Source organism: Lichenostomus cassidix, chromosome 1, assembly GCF_008360975.1.
Source record: "Lichenostomus cassidix isolate B80296 chromosome 1, HeHo_3.0, whole genome shotgun sequence".
NCBI lineage: Eukaryota > Metazoa > Chordata > Aves > Passeriformes > Meliphagidae > Lichenostomus > Lichenostomus cassidix.
The window spans coordinates 91,576,585-91,596,657 of NC_139479.1; the positions used below are offsets into that span (position 1 = coordinate 91,576,585).

Here is a 20,073-nt window from a genome sequence, read left to right on the forward strand (position 1 = left end):
GGAGCAGCAAGAGGGCACACCAGAGTCCCAGCACCCCTTTGCTCTAGAAGGAAATGGTGCCTTGCATCAGCTATGTAGATACAGGTGATTTTTATGCTTCTTAAGCAATTTAGAAATTAAAATGGAGAAAAAGATTCTCCTTTAGTGCCAGCCACTCTTAATTGCACCTCTCTATCTCAGTATGGATTTGGTTCCTTTAGAAGGGCTCCCCTGCTTTCCTTGCCTTGTTTCTGGCGCGGTAAAGTGCTCTCACGCGCTGCTTGGACACTCCCAAGTGCTGCTCGCTGCAGGTGTCAGTCTGACAGTTTATGAGAGCTCTTCATAATCCCATAAAGAGAGAGGAGAGCACTTGGCGATGCACAGCCAGAGATGCTGCTTAGCTTCGTGTGCTCTTCACATGCAAATGAGGGAGGCTGCTTTCACTACACAGGCCCTTCAAGGCACACAGAAGTGCAAACATTTTCAGAGTCTGTATCTGGTAAGCAAACATCCTTAACTTTCCACAAGTGCGTCTCCCTTGTCTTCCTATCAAATAAAAAAGCAAGGAAACTAAGTAACTAAATAAATAGTTATTAGGAATAGTTATATTGACAAAACTAAATTAACTAAATAGCTAAATAACAAGATTTCCATCTTGTCAGTCTGTGAGATCCCGACCGTAGCAGGAAAGATCCAGAAAAGAAGGACATGCACGAGCAGAAGTTCAATTGAAAAGCCAGGCATCCAAGGAACCAGGGCATAGTGAGCTTGGAAAGCACGTAGTTTTAAAACACAGTAAGCCTAAACTTTATCTATTTGATTCATAAGACATCAGGATGCACTGGTCCATGTTGTTTTCACTTTTAAAAAAATGGAAATATTATTTCTTTTCTCTTTTAAAACACAGTCAGAGACAAAGAAGAACCAACCAAGCTAGGGGTGTGGTTCTCAGCTTTAGAAAACAGTTATTTAGGAGTTGAAAAATCATTGCTTTTTAGAAGACTGGGTATGATGACTGTCTTTAGAACACTTATTTATAGCACAAATAGCAAGGGGATGAAATATTCAAATTGCAATTCCTTCTTGCCTCTTTTCTACATTTAATTTACTTGTAATATAATTATTCATTACTTAATATAGCCAAACCTTATTTACCTAAATGTCTGTGGTATAAAATGTGTTTATCCAAAGTGAGGTCATAACACTCAGTTGTTTCTGACACATTAAACAGTACTCTGTTCCGCAGAACCTTTTACTAACATGCCTTATTGTGACCTCCCATTCCTGTCAGATAAATAAAGGAATGCAAGAGCATGTTTTTTGATGCTGCCCTGCCTATCTCTAGATTTTATAAAGCACTGCTGCTGGAATTTTGGGCAATGTAATGAGCTGCTTGCTCACTAGTCATACACACGGCAATCTCTTGCCCCAGCACAAAAGGTATTTTTCACAAGCACAAAGAGGCACAAAGTGGGAGGGGGGTTAAAAAGGGGGATCACTATCTCTTCTTACTTACGTTAAGCCCAGGACTGTCCTTTTGCATAGGACTGCACAAGCATGTCGTTCTGGAGCCTGTGGAGATAGAGTGGTGTTTTAGCAGCAAAGGATGGGAATCAGGCCCATGATGTGCTCAAGCTTTATAATGCTGAGATGTGTCCACTTTTGGTAACTAGATTTCTCTGGGTGATGTAAGTTCCCACAGTTTTTGCATCTAATTAGCATCCTACAGAAATGAAGCCATTATAATTTTTAGTTTTAAAACATGCAAGTGGCATATTAGCAACCAATACTGCAGGTATCAACCAACTTTCCCACAGTTCATGCTAGGCAGGGCATTAGGAAGTAAAATAGGAGCTGGGAAGCTGGGTGGCTTTAGGGCTTGGTAATACGAGTATTACCAATAATACTTCTGAGTCACAGATGTGAATGCAGCCTCAGAAATGTTGTTAGCTGCTTCATCATGGTGTCTCAGGAGAATAGGTAGGCTTTGCATCAGTTCCTTGTTCTTGAATCAAGGAATGTTGAGATGAACACAAATCCTTCCACTGATTTTATTGACTTTGTGGCTTTGGCTATCCTCATGGGCATCTGTGCAAACTGCATATCCCCAAATTGTAAACTCTCTCTAGAAGAGAGTTCTGACAGAAGGGCCAAGCCTGAGGTCTAATCTCTGGCTTGGAGACAGTCCCTCTCTATTAACATTTAGACGTGTCTGTGGAATTTGGTATGGAAAGCAAGTGTTGTTCCCTGCCCTGTGGATTAACAGAGAATTTCCTGGGAGTGGTAATACAGCACATTAAAGCCAACAAACACTCCAAATCAAAACTACCAACAAAAATACCCTTTATAATAAATATTCGTCTAAGTAGTGCATATTTGAATTAACATTTAGTTTGTTGCACCAGCCTATGTGTAATGTTCCTGTGTGTCATTCCTTTCCCTGCTGATTCTTAGCACCTTTTTATCCAAGACTCTCAAAGTCACAGTGAAGCAGTAATGAATTAAGCTGCGCAGTGCCCCTGCTAGTTAGGTAAATGCCATTTCTGTTTCCACAGATGGGGGGGAAATGAGGCACAAAGAGGTTAAGTGCTTCACCTAAGGTCATGCTCTAATGCATCATTGTCCTTTTTCTGCATGGTGAGGGCTCAGGTGCCCCTGCCGGAAAAACTGCACAGAGCTGGTTTCTGACTCTGAGCATATCTGATTAATCCCATTCATACAGACAAAAAGGGAGAACTGGAATTATACTCTTGTCCTTCAGCTACCTAAAGCAGACTTCTTAAATTGAATTATAGGACGTTTTATTCGCTATCTGTAGTAGTGGTAATTAATTAAAGACATATTAATACCTCTCTGTGGGTCTATCTAGTCTAGAGAAACATAATCGTTGTGTATTACATCTGTGTAGCAAAGTACAGGTTAAAACTGTCTTACAGCTGCTGGTTCTAGGACACAGAAAAGGCCTTATGGGTGCTAGAAGCTCCCTGCTGCCCATCTCTGGATCTTTTAGGGAGATGAGCAGCATTTCTGAACATAGCAGCACTTCGTTTCTGTAGTGCTTAAACTTTTACATATACAGCCATCTTCCAAAATTTGTCATTTTCCTCCTTTCTCTTAGCCCCATAGTTTTGGGAAATAGCTGTCATCACCATCTTGATGATGAGGGCAAATGGCTGAAATGACAGAAACGTCATTCTGTTTGCAAACAAGATAAAAGGAAGCCTGCAACTCAAAAGCACTTTCAACCATCAAGTGGAGAAAACTGTCACCAGATCAAGACTTGATGGTAAAAGATTCCATTCCTGTTCTTATTTTATATGCAGGCAGAGACAGGAAATGATGGAGACTAGAAAAAGTAAGTTTCAGCATCCAACACCCACAATTCCCTAGAGGCTGGTAGTCTCTTTTTCTTACATATTTATTTCTTTTTCCTCTTTTTTCACAAGATTATGCAAGATCTGTGCATGATCATGCCATCTTCCACTCCCAAGTGGCTTCAAGCCTGTTCTTCAGCTCGTGATCACAGACTGTATGAAGGCACAGAGCCTCTTAGTGTAAGAGCTCTAGGGGACAAATCTGAGCTGATGAGACAAAGTCTTGTCAGCCAGGTATCTTGTAAAGACTTTGTTTTTGGTGGAAAGATAAGACCATCTTCAAAAATGCTTGCCAAGAGCTTTGGTTTTGCTGCCTTGTTTTCCACCTTGTGTTTCTGGCTGGTCAGTGGTGAGTGATTGCTGAGTTTTTGCCTTCTCCCTCCCTCTGCTTTGGGGCTCTTAGATACAGCAGGTCACTGTGCCAGTCCTGGTGTATGAACAAAGTGCTTCTCTGCTATTCAGGGCTGGATGTGACTAACTAGAAGATCCCTTGTTCCTCACCTAATCAGAATGAAGGGAAAGAAAGAAAGGTTAATACTCATCCTCTTGCTCTGCATGTCAGAGTATTTTATCCTGTCTCACGCATGTGTTCACACATGATGTATGCACATGGTTGCATTATTAATCTGCTCCTGACATTGCTGCATCTGAAACTTGCTGGGGTATGATTTAGTATCTATCTGGCTAAAACTGTGTCCTTCTAACTTCCTCTAGAAAACAGAATTCTGGAGTAGTGCTTAGAGGCCAGAAGAAGGAGGATACCAGAGCTTTTACACCAGGGCTTGTTTTTACATTTTTGCAGAGCTGGGAGGAACAGCTGTGTGTTGTTCCTGCACTGGTGTTCTTACTCTTTCATATATACCTCCCTCTGTCAGGGCCAGTTGGAGAAGCAGGGACAGAAGATGTCACATACCCTTTTTAAATCTGCAGGTCACATATCATCAATTACTTTTTGACAAGGTCAGGCAAGAATCCTGAGAAGAGTCAAACTCTGTAATTAAATGCCTTCCCCCAGGTAGCTGATGTGAACTGAAGGACTCTGAAAATTACTGCAACAAACAAGATTTTCTCTTTCTGGCCCTCCAAGCAACAGTTCTATGGTGCAAATGAAGTAGTTTCATCAAAAATCCCCAAGACTTCTCAAAATAGAAGATGAAGTGAAATAGGTACAAGTCTTTAAATTACTTATACTGGAGGGTATAAAATTAACCCTCTACATAGCATCTCTCTGATTGCAGATGATAGTTCTTTTTGGCTGTTGAATGTCAGAATTCTAAAATAAAAACAGTCACAATGAAGCAGCTTAGGATTTCCTGGCTAGCTGATACAAAGATATGCTTGTCTTCAGGTACATATATCTGTTCTTTCTTGTAGGTATGTTCTCTTTTTTTATGAACTCACAAATATAGGCAAAGGTCCACATCCCCTCATCCTAGTTTTTTGGGCTAGCAATTATTGTAAAAACACGAGAGGCTGTGATTTTTGTTTCTAGACATCAGACTCTGGTCTCTAGAGACTAGAGTAATAAAGACATCAACGTTGTGGCAGTGTTGGTGAAGCCAAAAATTGTAAAATGTCCACCTGTCCTCTGAGAAGGCCTTTATCCCAGGAGCTCAACACTAACTGGTGCCTTCACCTTTCAGGTTAAGTGCAAGTGTAGGGTTACAGGGATGAAGCTGCTTCCCATCCTCTCAAACTATGCTTTTGCTTTATATTCCTTAAGTACCACTTCATTAGAAGTGGCTGGAGGAATGAAGAAAGTTTCTGCAAACATATATGCACTCAGTTAATAAGATTTTTTCTCAACCAGAAGTACTGAGAACAAAGTCCTTTGCAAAAGTTGCCAAAGGATAACATGCTTAGACTCTGGAGCCCGAGGTTAGATATACAGCCCTTAAAGTAAATCAACAGATATTGCGTTCTCATTGAAGTTGATGGAAAATAGATTGCTAAATTCTTTTGAACACTTGAACCTTAAGCAGTTGCAGCAAGGTGAGATCCTGGAGTGTGGGAAAACAGAGAAGCTGAAAAGTGTGTTTGTATTATTTAGGCAAGTAGTGACAAGGAGATTTACAATAAGGGGAGAAATTCTGTTCTCCAGTATACAGAAGCAAAATGTTAAGGCTCAATAATACTAAAACTTTCTTTTCTTTACTAAAAAGATCATTCTCTTCTGCAGGCAGGGAAACTGAGGCAGTGCTGAAGTCACTCATAAAACTGACAGAATAAGAAACAGAATCCAAATTCACTGACTCTTAGTACAGTGCTAGAAATGTTTCTTTCACTGGAGTGCACAGATAAGTTTTGATATAGGGACAAGAATGGGAGGAATAAAGAATGAGTTTCCCTTACACTGATTCTTCAGGTTCTGCTGACAAGCCCAGTAAATATTTTAGAGTTTTCTCCTCTTAGGTCAACAGTCTTGGAAAATCACCTGCTTATGTAAATCTCTTGGGCTAGAAACCTAAATTAACAGCTATGTTGGCTACTGGTGGAAGAAGATAAACAACGATTAATCAAGCTCAGGAAAATCCAAATGTGTGGTTCTGTGAATCTCAGAGAAGTTGCAGAGTTTGTTTTGAGCCCCAGGAAGTGGTTCCAGCACTCTCTGTACTCACCCAGACAGAATGTGTTTATTGGCACTAGTCAAAGGCTGAACAGAATTGACCTGCATCACAAGTGCCCTGGTGAGTAGAGCCAGGGTTGCCCTTGACTTTCTCATTTTCCCCACAGATGTTGCAAGCCTGATCCTATGGGGATCTCTTCCCCTTCCTGGGACAGGAATGGTAAGGTCTCAGCTGTTATCCATTGGATGGCAACCTTCAGTTTCTGCTACGCAGTTGAGAAACTGGGAGCTAATTATTGTGTTCACTGGGGATGATTTGGGTTCCTGGGATACTGTGTGGGCTGTGCCAAGGCATTTGGTGAGCCCTTTACTAAATCATTAACTCTCCTGAGAAGCTGAGAATCGGTAGGTGTGTTAGTCTTGATGAATTCAGCTTCCAAGACACTGCTGTCAAGCCTGTTCTCGAGCAATTAAAAAGTCCTTCTGGCTGAGCTGTGGCTACATAACTTCAGTGTTGCATATCTTCAGTCTTTGCATTGTGGAATGAGAAATTCTGTGTGATTTACTCCTTGTACATATGGTGACCTCACCATGTCTCCAGCATCACAAACTCTTGTGTAATCTCTACATCTTCTTTCACACTTGGAGTCTTACCTATCTAGAATCCCTCCCTCCTGATTGTTATTCATTCCTAAATTGCCAGAGAAGGACAGGACACAGACCAGGACACAAAAAACCCCCAAAAAACGAAGGGTGTAGAGACCTCTCTTGACTGTTCTAGCCTACACTCAACATCAGTGTGTAGAATGGGAGACAAAAACCTTGAAAAGATTCTCAGTTTTGGTGGGACCTTCCCGTTCTACAGGGCTTCAAAGTGCAAATGAACAGTAATGAGAAAAAAGTTGCATCACTGGCTCTTTTTCTGCTGCTGGAAAATGTGGGACTGCGGATTGACCTTGTCTTGGATTGATGATATGATAATCCTTTATCCCCTATCGTTGGCTTATATGCCCAAGAAAGAAAAAAAATGTGTAAAAATGTGTGGTCCTGTCTCTTTAACTGCACCCAGCCGCAGAGAGAAACGCGGGTTGTTTTGAAAACATTTTTCTCCAAGTCTCGCTCCGGGGGAGGATTCGTCGCCCGGCAGAGACTGCGTGCTGGACGGGGGTCGGAGTGAGCTCTGTTCCCGTTTTTTCCATTCTTCTTCTTTTTTCCTCGTTCGGACCCCTTCTCCTCGATCTGCTTTGCCACCCGGAGACCCAGGAGGGCCAGAGGACAGCAGAGCTCTCCAGGGAGCTCCACCCGGCCCCGGGTGGGGGGCGAGGAGGAGAGGGACTGCGTCTGAGAAAAGGACTTTTTAATCAGGTTGAATAACTGCCTTTCACCTTGTTTTTTCCCTTTCCCCTGTGCCTTGTAGGGCACTCTGCGTGGTTTTGTTAAATAAATAGTTTTTTCTTCACTTCCATCTAAGAGGTTCTGTTGTGGGTGGGGGAGGGGGTGTCGGAGCCCTTCGCTCTCGGAGGAGAGAGAATCTTATCATTAACCCGGGACAGACCTAAAATGCTCTGTATAAGAAGATGGTCGATTGAAAAGTTAAAAACCAAAATTCAGGTGGTATTCCCTAAATTTCTAAGGAGGCCTAGTTGTGTTGCTGTTTTAGCAAAAAGGATGATACTATATTCAGGGAGGAGTGTGAAAGTGGAAATACCACCCAAGTGATCTCCTTTTGGTGGTACATCAAGGGGCATGATATCCTCCCTGAGGTACCCCTCCTTGGGACACCTTTTGGCATGTCTCTAATCCCAGCCAAGGAGGTTCCAGGGAAGAGCCCTTCCTTGGCATTTCAGTGATGTAAATTGGCCACAGCTTCACTTTAGATGCAGGTGTATTTCTTGCCTTTTAGATATTCAACTCTGATTCAAACCTTGTTTGCACCCTTCAAAGGATTAATATCAGAAATAATGAAAACAATGCTGTAAGAAGCAGAGACCTTTTCCTTTATTATTTTATTTTAATTTCCTTGTTAACACTGCTAGCCTTGGATTTAAATTTTGGGGCTTGCTCCTTTTAGAGGCTTTTAGGAGGGAAATATATTTTTCTAGTGCCTGACCAAGTGCCATAACACATGGAGGAAAATCTACAATTTTACTGAAAACAACTCAAGTATTGTCATCAGAACATAATTAATTCATAGCAACATTCAGAATGGTCATAAAAACTTCCTTTAAAATTTCTTCTGTAAAATTGATTTAGGAGGATAATTGGGAATTCCCTTTAGATAGCTTTGAATACAGTCTTGATGATTGTCCTTGTTTAGAGTGACTTTTTATCTTGAGAACTTTAGTGAGTGAGTGAATGAAGACTGACCTAAAGTGGACTTTTAGAATGTTTGCTTAGGAAGAAATTTTGAGTATCAGTTTCCTGTTTTCGATTATTAACTCACATACCTGCCTGAAGATCTGAAAAAATGAAATCTTTAGACTAAGATAACTATTACCTGTGATAGCTCTGCTCATTGTATTCACTTTTCTGTCCTACTCAAGGCCACATCTCAGCTCATGACATTCAAGGTTTGCTTGTAAGTGATTTTCTAAGCAGCACCTTTCCACCGGTGAACCATGACAGTGACAGTAGATGATGGCATTCTGGATGTATGCTCTTCATCTCAGTGCTCCAATGACATTAACCCTGTTGCAGATGGTCTGCATCCTGAATAAGCACTGGATCCCAGACCACATTATTTGTGTCCCTGTGCCTTTGGACTTGGGCAGGAGAGTTGAACACTGTCTCCATAAACATCTCTGGTAAAGTGGGTTATTAATTTTTTTAAATGATTTGCTGTCAAAATAACAGTATTAAGGGATGTTTGTTTTCTTTTAGCAGCTTCCTCCAGCTTACAGAAAATCTTTCTTTGTTTTTCAGCTTCTAAAATTTCCCTGATAGATACACTCACCACTTTAGGCAACACCTCTCTAACATCAGTGCTGTAAATTTTCTCTTCACTGACATTACGGCAATATTTTCATGCTGAGTGTCTGTGTGCTGGTAGAGAAGGAGGTAATGTGGGAATTTGAATATAGGTAGACATTTTCAGAGGCACAGATGGAAAAAAAAGACACCAGTTACTGCTGAAAGGCCAGGCCTGGGATTGGTATTTAATTGCTACTTTAGCTTTTTCATTCCTTGTTTTAAACATCTCTGATGATGATTATGTGCAAATAATGATAGCTCCAGCACACTCTGTATACCTCTTCTGACACTCCAGGGGTGATCAAAAGGAGAAGCAGTGACAACTTTGGTCAGCAGAGACAACAAATTTGATTAAATTTTCTTGAAGGACAGATCTGTGACAGAAAAAGGAGTCCATTTTATATTCTCTCTCTTTTTTTTTTTCTTCTTCAGGATCTTTAACACTTTTTCAAATGTTAATTTTCAGCTGACTCTAATTGGGACATCTACCTCTGCCAGCAAGATTATTTTGGGGATATTAATCATGTTCTCTGCGGTCAGTAGGAGAACGTGCAGAGCTGAGATCTCTGCTGCCTGCCCAACGTTTGAGATAACCTATCAAGTCTTTAGTCATGATGCAAGAAAGCATTTTTAATGCTCTTAATGTTGCTGCGTTTTCCACTCTCATTTGCGCTGATCCTTACACAGCTCTTTCTCATTTGTTTGTGTACCCATTTTTCTGTGTCTGTCTCTCTCTGTCTCAGTCTTTATCTCATTCTCCCATGCATTCTTTTTGGGTTTTGTCCCCCTTGTGCTTCATCTTTGTCTTAACTTAGTCTTTATTCTTTCTTTCTTGTTTTTCCCTTTGTCAATATGTTTTTCTTTACTCTTTTTTTTTTTTTTTTTGGTGCATGCATCTGTCTCTTCCTCTGTGCTTTCCCTTCTCTACTCATCCTTTATCTCTTTCCCACTCTTTCTCTTTTTTCCAATTCCATTAGCGAAAGTAGATAATAACTTGTGAATTCAAGTGGAACTTCATTTCTGAAACCGTACACTCGTGCTGGAACCCATTAAGCTCGATAGCGAGAAATGAGAGAAATCATAATTATCAGGCCAGTAAAATACATGAAACATAAAATTTGTCAGGGAAAGTAATTGAAATTATTGGAGCAGTTGGGTCCTGGTGCTGTGCAGACCCTCAGTGATAATGGAAAGGTTACGGGCAATGTTTAGCAATGCTGATGAGGCCCAAGGTGACTCAACACCACCACAGTCAGCAACTTTATGCTCTGCTTACATTAATTTGCTAATCCATCTTTGGAAATGGCCAGGCTGAGCAGCGCATTGGGGTTCGCAGAACCCCTGCCAAAGAGCTGGTGCAGCCAATGTTGCAAAACTTTTGCTTTCGTTTTCCCATTACTTCACCTCCCTCTCATCTGCTCCTTTTCACATCTCTGTTTCTTTTCTCTTTTTTAGCCTTGCTATCCATTTCCCACTGGAGCCATTTTAGAGTCTGTCTGTACAGTCACAATATGTCGATTATTTAAAGCTTGTACCAAGGCAGTCCCATCCGTTTCCCTAGCATTCCCCTCTGAGGAGCTGTGTGTGCTTGCAAACTACCAGGGAAGTCCAGGAGCTGTTGCTGATGTTTCCATTCTCTCTTTGTGGGTGGGGAAGCTAAATCAAAGGAAACTGAAGTTGTCAGGATCCGAGCTGGACATAATATATTTACATCTTTGGTTACGCTCTCCCTCGTCTCTCAGCCCTTATTCATTTCTTGACTAAGGAGATTGCAAGGGCTGTGGCAGAGACAAGGCAGATTTCAGTGCAACCAGCCAGGGGATTTGTGCCTATGCTAATTCAGTGTATGCTGAATATCCCTTTGGATTCTGTGTTGTATAATAAAATGTTATTGCATCTGCTTCAGCAAGGCAGCTTTGAAAAATTGGCAGGAATGTTGATCAGACAAGGTACAAAATCTATTCGCCCACTCTCATAAAGGCAAACACTAATGAACTATTTGTTCTGCGTGGAGGGAATGATTTTGCAGGGCTCCTTGTTTTTGAAAGGGAAGGAGATGAGCAAGGAGAGAGAGGAAATAGCATCTGCTTCTCTTTAGAGCCTGAAACACTTAGAGAGTTACTGAATCATCTACCTCCTTCTTTATTTCTTTCTGAAGGGTTAATGTTATTTGGAGAGAATGACATAGTGGTCTGTGTTTTCTCCTTAGAAGCATTGTTGGGGGGTGACATGTAAGCCCCAGTCAGAGCAGCCTGACTTTCTATACCTGTCATACCTGCCATCCTTTCTTTCTATACCTGCCATCTACCCATTTCCTACCTGTCTTCTGCCCAATATGTCTGTCCAGAGGCATATTCATTCTTCTGGAATTTCAACCCAGCCATCTGCAGTTCACAGATCATTCATGGGCCATTTTCAGGCAGACTAAAATGTTCTCTGCAGGGCATCTGCTTCAGTCCTATCTAGCACAGGTATCATCACCCCATTCCAGCCACCTGCTGTCAGGCTCCTAAAGTACAGGTTGAGGCTGTTGCTTCTGAAAAGACCTGAAAGCCATCTACACAGCATGGGCAGAGAAATAATCACTCTATTGGAATCCATGTGGCAAGAGTGGTAGATTCTTTTACATTGCCTGTAGCTTCCTTTTTTCTCTCTTCAGCCAAACTGCTCTGTGCTTTCCCTCCTAACTGGTTGCTGTTGTGGAAGCAACTGCATTTCAGTAGCACTGTGTGGTAAGTAGTTCTGTGGGCTGCTCTGACAGGAGGGGACTGCCTCGTCCAACTAGATGCACTATTAAAAATGATAATCTGATAAAACAAAAAAAAAGCCCCACGAATTCTAATGAAATGGAATCCTTTCTCCAACAGTCTTTCCCCAGATGTGCTGCTGAGCCTGCCATTTTCACAGCAAATATACTTAGTGCTGCTAGATTTCCAACCGCAGAAAAAATGGTGTTTAATGAACTGTCCGAACAACCTCTTAGCAGCACCAGTAGGAGTAGCATAGCTTATTAAGGTTGATGCCTTGGCTCAAAGCAGAGCTCCTTATTACAGGGAATATGTTACATATAGCTTGTCCAAGAGGGCCAATTGTAGATATCACTTCTATTACTATTACCATTAATACTTTACTGATGGCAGTTTTAAAACCACTGGGTAGGACTCAGAAGATGCAATTTAAGAATAATCTCTGGCCTCTTTTATGGCAGTCTCCCCTGAAACTCTTGTTAGACACTGGATTTAAAAAGTCCCTGCACAGTCCCATCTGAGAAAACAAGAAAACAACAGCTGTAATGCCAGTAGATAATAGAGAAGTTATGTGGCATTGGAAGAAAATGAGGCATCATTACAAATGGCCTGGGAACAAGAATTATCACCGACTCTTGAAATGGCTGGTCTGGAATTCTCTTTCTCCCTCTGACACTTGGGAAGATGGTCTTTACATTTAAGGGACTGAGGATTATATTGGTATTTCTGTCCCTGGGAGCCTGGTTTCACTAAGTGGAGAAGTTGTGAGGAAGCCTGGAGGAAGATGGAAGAGAGGGGATCATTTTCTTCCTTGCTGAATTGTTTTTTGCTTCTGGCAAAATGTGGTCCTGCTGTTCTCTGGCAGTGAAACCGCTGCTCCTTCTGCATTGGCTCTGACCTAGAGGGTGAAAAATAGCTTTAAAAGAAAAATGTAGTGTCCAGATTCCTATATTTGCACCACCCCCTTAGAGGCAGTTTTCTACCCTAAGGGATGTCTCGGAAGCATCTCCAGTGATGTCAAATACTGTTCCCCATTTTCCTGGGAAGTGATGTCTGTCGAGCAGCATGCTGTCTCTTGGCATCGTGTTGTCAACCCATGAATTTATGATGAGCTTTGTGAGCATCCTAATGCCCTGAAAGACCCCAACAGCTGAAATGGATTTGTGAGAACTTCTGATTTTTTTTATTTTTAAATATGTAAAGTAGGAAACAGTTTTCTGCTGTTCTGGTTGCAGAAAAAAGATCTAGAAATATTATGCACTTATAGCCTCAACCCAGATTTAAAAATTCAGAGGGAAAATTAGAAAAAATGTTAGCATTATTAATACCGATTATTTTTAGGGGATGGGGTTTTTTGTTGTTTTTTTAGTAGGATTTCTTGTTGGTGGTTTTTTGGCTTTTTTTTTTTTTTTTTTTTTTTTGTATTGACAATAATTTGTCACATGAATGGAGATTCCAAAGAGTTGCTTCAAAACATAAATCCCAGATTATGGTACTTAGTCCCCTAAGATCATTATGGGAAATGAAATCTTATGTTTTTTCTAAACTTGTTCTGTCAGTACAGTTTTTGTTAAGGTACTCAAATAGGGTAGGAGAAGTAGATTAATTTGTTTCACGGTAGCAAGCTATTTTTTCTCTTGTTATGAGACTTCAGCACAACTGAAAACTGTGTAGGTTGAAAATGCTACAAAGTAATGTTTAAATCCAAGAAAGATCATTATTTCTGTGATGAAGAGATTAGGGGGAAATAATTCTGAAGTCATCTCTTTTTATACGAGAATAAAAAGCATTTTTGGTGGCAGTAGCGAAGCTTCCTGGCTTCAAAACTTCTTTTTTTTTAGTTTTGAAAATTAAAATCAAAGCTGCAGAAAAAGAAGACTCTCAAGTGGCTTAATCTGCATATTTTCTTATTAAAAAAGAAAAACATTTAGTGGATTTTCATACAATAATATGAATAGTCCAGATTTTTTATAATGGGCTTTAATTTTTAATGAGACTTATCCTGCAGTCTGGTTATTTATAACTTCCACAGCTTAATGAAGTCCAGTGAGAAGGACTGAATAAATGGAAGCATCTTAACCTGAGCTAGCAAATGACAACCAAAAAATGTAAGTGATGGGATCAGCCTGTAAGGGGATGTTTTAAACGTTCCCTTGTCCCTTTAAATCCAGGAGTTACGAGAAGATGGAAATAAGGCATTCCCAGCAGGACTCCTGCTTCTGATGCTCTGTTAAAATGTCAATTTTAAGGAAAAATGTCTTTAGGTCAGTCTTTTGAGGTCTTGAAATGTTTCTTCTTGTGTGGGTGCTGCTGGCAAGCTGTTCATAGACACTGGTGCATCAAAATGTCTAAACAATGGGGCATTGCTGGGAGCAAGCAGGAAAATGAATTGCAAAGAGAGTGGCTGCTTAGTGCACATTGAAACAATTCACAGGCAAACACAGGCAGAGAGAAAAGGGCCCAGTTGTGATCCACCTCATCTTTCACTGATACATGTGGAACATTAGAGAAGTATGTTTTGTTTATCTGAAGAAAAGTGATCCAAGCCAAAAAGCACCCAGGCTCTAAGTATGCTGAGCAGGGCTAAGAGGCAGATTTTGGACTTGCTGCCATCCCTACTCTTTGTTTTTAGTGGGTCCTTTAGGGGCCTTGGTGGCATTGTTCCAGAGGTTAGCATCACATGGTAGTTAAAGAACAAAAGGACCATGATGCTAAGAGACCTGTATTGTGCATCAGTTTCTCCATTTGTCAAACTGCTTTTCACTCTGCCTAAGCTCTCAGATGGATAGCTGAGGATATTGGTGAAACTGCAGTGCTTTGTGACATGGTCCTCAGGTTACTACAAATTCCTGTTACAACACTGATGATTGCTAGTGCAAGTGTGTTCTGTAATTATCACTGCTCACTCTTTCCACAGAAAATGGGTGTTTTACCCCAAGATAAAGGAAAGAAACAATAACCTTTAGGCATTTGTAGTAAATCCAATCGTTCTTGTATGGCAGAACAGTTAGAGCAGAATATGTATATGCAGCCAGTTAGAGCGGAATCTGTGCAACTTAATTGCATAGATTAGTAATTTCTGGAGTACCTGGATCCTTCCACTTCAGTGCATTCTTTCCTTCTGGTGTTGCTGGATGGGTAACTGTGGAGAAGCTCAAGGTCTCAGAGCAGAGAGGCCATAGGGGGGTCCCAAATATAAAATTTAGGAAGAAGAATTTCACTGGGACCTTGCTGTCTAGGTCACACTAGATCCTCCATCACTCATCTCTGAACATGAGCAAAACAGACACTGGAGCATCAGTGAAATGGGAGGCAGCAGACAGCAGGAATTTTTTAAGAGTTGTGTTGTTTTCTGCAGGCTGATAAGAGTTTGCCTTGATTATGTGAGCTTGGGCAGTCTTCCTACACAAAGGCATGATATGTTTGCTTTCTTGTAGAAACCCTCTGGGCTCCTGGCACAGCTCTGTCCATGTGTCTGGAGAGTAGCACAGGCAGGTCCCAGAAGGTGGATGAAGGGTATTATGAAGTTATCAGCAGCAAACAGTTCACAGGACTGGGATGAAGTTGTCCTTCTCCTGTTGATTGTTTTCTCCTTTCCACTTGGAGAATATGGCAGTGGGAGTCATGGCAAAGTCCCTGCTACTCTTTCAGGAGTTATTCCTTGGATTATTATGCACCTCCTTCTACCACTATACCATGCTATTACATTTAAATCAGTTTAAGCAGTGCTTCAGCAAAAGCTGTTCCCATATTGATGGTTCAGACACATGCCAAAGAAAATACCTCTCTGTTGTAGATTCCTGACAGTTTGAAAGTTAATCAGTAGCGGTGTTTTAAGCCTATTCAAGCTGAGACAAATCCTGATAGCTTTCAGTGAACCTTCTATATGCTCCTAAATATGATTTATTTGTTATTACTTCATTTCAGAAGGCTGGGAGGGCTTGTGGGTATCTGCCTTTTAGAAAGAGATGACTGGTTGTATGATGACCTCTCTGTGTCAGTCATTGTTGCCTATTCCATTTTGTGAACCACTGGGAGAAGAGAATTGATTTGACAAGTTTAAGATTTCCTCAGAATTGGTTGTCATTCAGAGTTACTTGCTGGCTAACATCCATAAAGACATTTCTGGGTTTTGAATAATATTTAACTAATAGAGTGTTTTCCATCAGTTCACTAAGTGTCTGATTACACCTGTTTGCAGTCCTAGGCTGGCATGTGACCCTGTTCTTTGCAAGGGATATTGTCTGGTTTATAATGAATTATAAATTATATATGCTCTGGGCAGAAAATTCACAAGCTGGCGATTTCTAGAAGTGAATAGACAAACTGAATAATTCTATACAACATGCACACATTTGTGGAATAATGTTTTTGCTGTAATGACTTAAAAGTATTAGTTTTCTTGCAAGTGATGTCTGTTCTGCATGTCTGAGGCATCTATGGAATATATTGTAATTACATGGCTTTGTGTGTTTACAGAAGCTGCTGAGCAGAGCTGAGCATCCAAGCTGTGTAGCATTACGAGTTACCAGAGCTTATAGTTCAGTACAAGTGCAGAGGCATATGTTTCCAAAGAAATAAAACCTGCCTGCCATTGCTGCAGATGTGTCAGACTTTTGAGAGGCAAAAATAAGCATCAGTAAATTAGCAATCATGTTGTGTGATGAAAACAAGATATCCTCATTCTTCTGGAAGCATTGAAGCATCAAAATGAAATAACTCACACATATCCACCAAAGGCCCCATTTCACCTCAGGAGTTGTTTGTGTCTTCAGGTAATAAATACATCTATGTAGAATAGGTCAGTACTCATGATACTGTGAGTTTTGTGTTCTATATACACCTGCTACTTACTGTTATACCATAACACCAGTTCAGGGATGGATTTTAAGTTGCTTGCATAGCATTTCACATGTCCCAACTTCACCTTGGAGGTATTTATTCCTTAACTTGCAATGGCATGTACTCATTACCTCAAGCAACCTGGATAGCTAATGTTCTCAGTGCTGCTCAGCAATCCCAGCTCCATGTAGCTGAGAGCCACACCGGGAGGGGAAAGCCAACACAGGGGAAATAGAAGAGTTTTGAGTGCACAGGGGGATCTGCACATCTTAAACAGTAAGTACCAAGCAAATTCTCTGAGGCTGGGTGTCCAGGAAAGTTAGGTAGGAGTCAGTTGATACAGAAATCTCAGGGAAGCTGAGCTGTAGGATCCTTTCCTGCAGACAGGATTCAGGACTAGACATTATCTGTAGAACGACAGATTCAGTTGTCAGAAATTAGGATGATCTGCCTGCACACTGAACGTTTCCATGGGTTCTGGTGAGGAGGAAGTGGAAAACTCCTGTTACCGGGTGGGAGAAGGGGCAGAAATGTATGGAATGTCAGGGCACAAGACCCAGACAAGCCATTGTGACATTCCAATTTCCCAAAAGTGTTTGTTAGATAAAAATTTCCCATAAAATACCATGACAGTGCAGCCTACTCCCACATGAAATCTCCTCCCAATGTGTGGGTTGTGAGCACCTGCTTGCACCTTATGCTGCTCTGTACTGAGAACATAAAATTCCATTTGGAACAGAAGCAGCTCAAATGTACTGAAAGCACTGCTGCCCTGCAGCTCCCTCTGCTCTCCCAGCCTTGGACTGTCCTGGGAACCAGTAATAGCCCATACCTGTTTGAGCCAGGCTGATATTGAAAGTACCTGTGAACTCCTTTTGTGAGCAAACCTGAACTGTTCTTTTTGTAACTGTTCTGAGCTGTTGCTATTACATCTGTTTAACATTCCTGACTTGTTTCAGATCCCAAAGTTTTAGATATTTAATGCAAAACAATAAAGGGGAGAGGGGACAGAACCCTCTCACCAGTCATTTGTCTTCATCACAAGAGGTGCTCATCCCTCATTTCCACGGTGATCATGCAATTCTGTGTTTTGCCAAAGCTGCACCTCCCTCTCAGTTACAAAGGAGGAGATGCTAAAGGAGAGGCCAATGTAATTACTAACCTTTCAGCTATCCAGCAGCCCTAGGGCTTATCTGTTTTTATCAAGAGAGGATTGTGCCTAAAGTAAGAGGACCTGACAGTTAAGGGAGTTGTGCTTCATGGAAGGGTGAGGAAGGCAGCACTTCAGGAAAGGTTTGCTTACCTCTAGAAGACACCAAACATGAGACAAGGGTGGAACATTTTGTACAGCATTAACATTGCAGTTGGAAAGGTCTAAGAGCTGATCCTGCACATATATTGTCTCTCACACAGGTACTCTCATAGACAATCTGGAATAGCTCCACTCAAATAAGTGAAAAAAGCACAAATAAACGCTTTACACTTCTGTAAAGCAGGGTGAGGGGGTGGTAAAATTGGTCCTTTTTGATGTTAGCTTGCAACGCTTGCAACAATACTGCATTTTCATTTTCCTTCATTTGAGGGTATTTCTAGAGCAAGCAAATGAGAATTTAGAGGAGAATTAAGAAAACATCTAACCTCTGTGAGCCCTAGCACTATCTTATCTCAAAATGGAAATGTGATGGGTCACTCCACCTCAAAAAAACAAGGATTGAATCTATAAATTGGTATGAATTTCAGGTACCTGTTTAAAATGCAAGTGGCCAGGCATGTTCTGTGAGTGACAAGACCTTCCCTTTGAATTTAAATAGCACAGTGAGACATTTAGTATTAGTATGATCACTGATGGGTATGCAAAATAAGCACCAATACATAGTTTGGGGACTACAGTCAGCTATGGAAGAAGTGATCACAGCTCTTGAGAAAATTCTTCCTTCCTTTTCATTCCTCAGAGGATATGAATGATGTTGCATAATAATTGAAGTAAAGTAACTGGAAAGAGAGATTATTTATTTTAGTTTACTTGCAGTTTCTTATTTTCCTTTCTCTTGCTGCTATGTGTAAAATAAATAGGAATAAATTAGACCAAAAGGAGTTCAGTAAATCATATCTCCACTGGGTTCAGGATGGGCTAACAGGTCTTACACTGGGCTTGACACCAGGGGCATGTTCAGCACAGTCCCAGTCCAGCCACTGAGGTTCCCTGTGTGTTACTTTCATCACATGTGAAGTATCACTTGTTCCCTAGATGCTCAGCTTGAGGCCATTTGAAGATTTTTGGAATGTTGCTGGTAGGAACATTCTGGTGAATTCTGAGTTGGCTGCAGAATACCTGTCAGACGTGCCTAGGAGCAGAAGTGCCTTACTTGTCAAGTATTAATATCACTGAAACTATCCCAAGATCTTACATACTAATCATTATTTCCTTCCTCCTCTCTCTCCCCCACACACCAGCTTGTCTGTAGACTTGGACAGTAGCACAGCCACAGGGAAGGACTGCTTCTGGCTTTTGGTTCTGCAACACAATTAATTAGTTATGAAAGTTATTTTAGGAATGTTATTTCCTTCCAGTTTCCTGTAACATCACAGTAGTGTACCAGATTGCTAGGAAATCATGCAAATTTTATTAGCCATTCCATAACTATTGTGTGGCACTGACCCTTTTCACCCAAAAGTCATTGCACCAGTCATCAAGTGATCACATCATTGAAGTGTTTATGTATTGTCCACAGCAATTTTCTTCAAAGTACTGTAGAACCCATAATTATTGCAGGGAGAATAACGTTTTACCCATTAGACCTAGAAACATTCTGAAGGATGGTCTATAGCACTGTCAACTTTTACAAGAAAATTGCCACTAGTTCAATTTAACTTGATATTGATGCAGGTGGGAGACAGAGCAGACAAGGTCATGATATCCAGGCTTGGATTCTACAATGATTTCATACAGTGCAGTACAGTATTGGTTTCAACAAATATAAGTAAAAATGTCAGGGTGAAATCCTTAGCCCTATTAAGAGTAGGACACTGGATTTCCGACGTGTAGTCAGCTGCATTGTATCTGAGGGACTGGGAATGGTAGAGTTGGTCTAATGAGCTTCTTGCTTATATGATAAATAAAAACTAACTGACTTGAACTAGGTCTGAAAATTAAAAACTGAAGTTAAAAGCCTGAGGAGCACAGTAATTGGATTTGTGGAGGTGATCTATCTCTTCAGCCTTATTTCTTCCCTCTTGCCTCCTATGGATTTTTTTGATTGATGCACCACTCAGACCAAGCAGTGGGGTGATAGAGGGTGCAACAGGGGAGGCAGAGAAAAAGAAGTGCTTTGTTTCTGTGAGTTTCTACTTCCAGTTTTACAGAAATAGCATCTGACTTGTGGGGAAACAAGTCAGGGGCTCTCATCAGTGGGAATTCAGCAAGAGCAACTCCTTCACATGGAGGCAGAACACCCTTGACCCAAGGCAAAAATAGTTGATCACAGGTTTAGTGCTCATCTGCAAGTCCTCACAGGCTGGGAGATATTGTTCTTAAAGCTCTTTGGAAATCAGGACTTCACATGTGAGACTGGAATTTTTCAGGGAACACCCTATG

The 20,073-nt window shown here is 41.1% G+C and overlaps 1 protein-coding gene across 2 annotated transcripts in view; it reads left to right on the forward strand.

The window, feature by feature from the left end:
• LSAMP (limbic system associated membrane protein) overlaps positions 1 to 20,073 on the forward strand; it is a 1,003,974-nt gene that overhangs the window by 417,907 nt on the left and 565,994 nt on the right. The window lies entirely within an intron of this gene.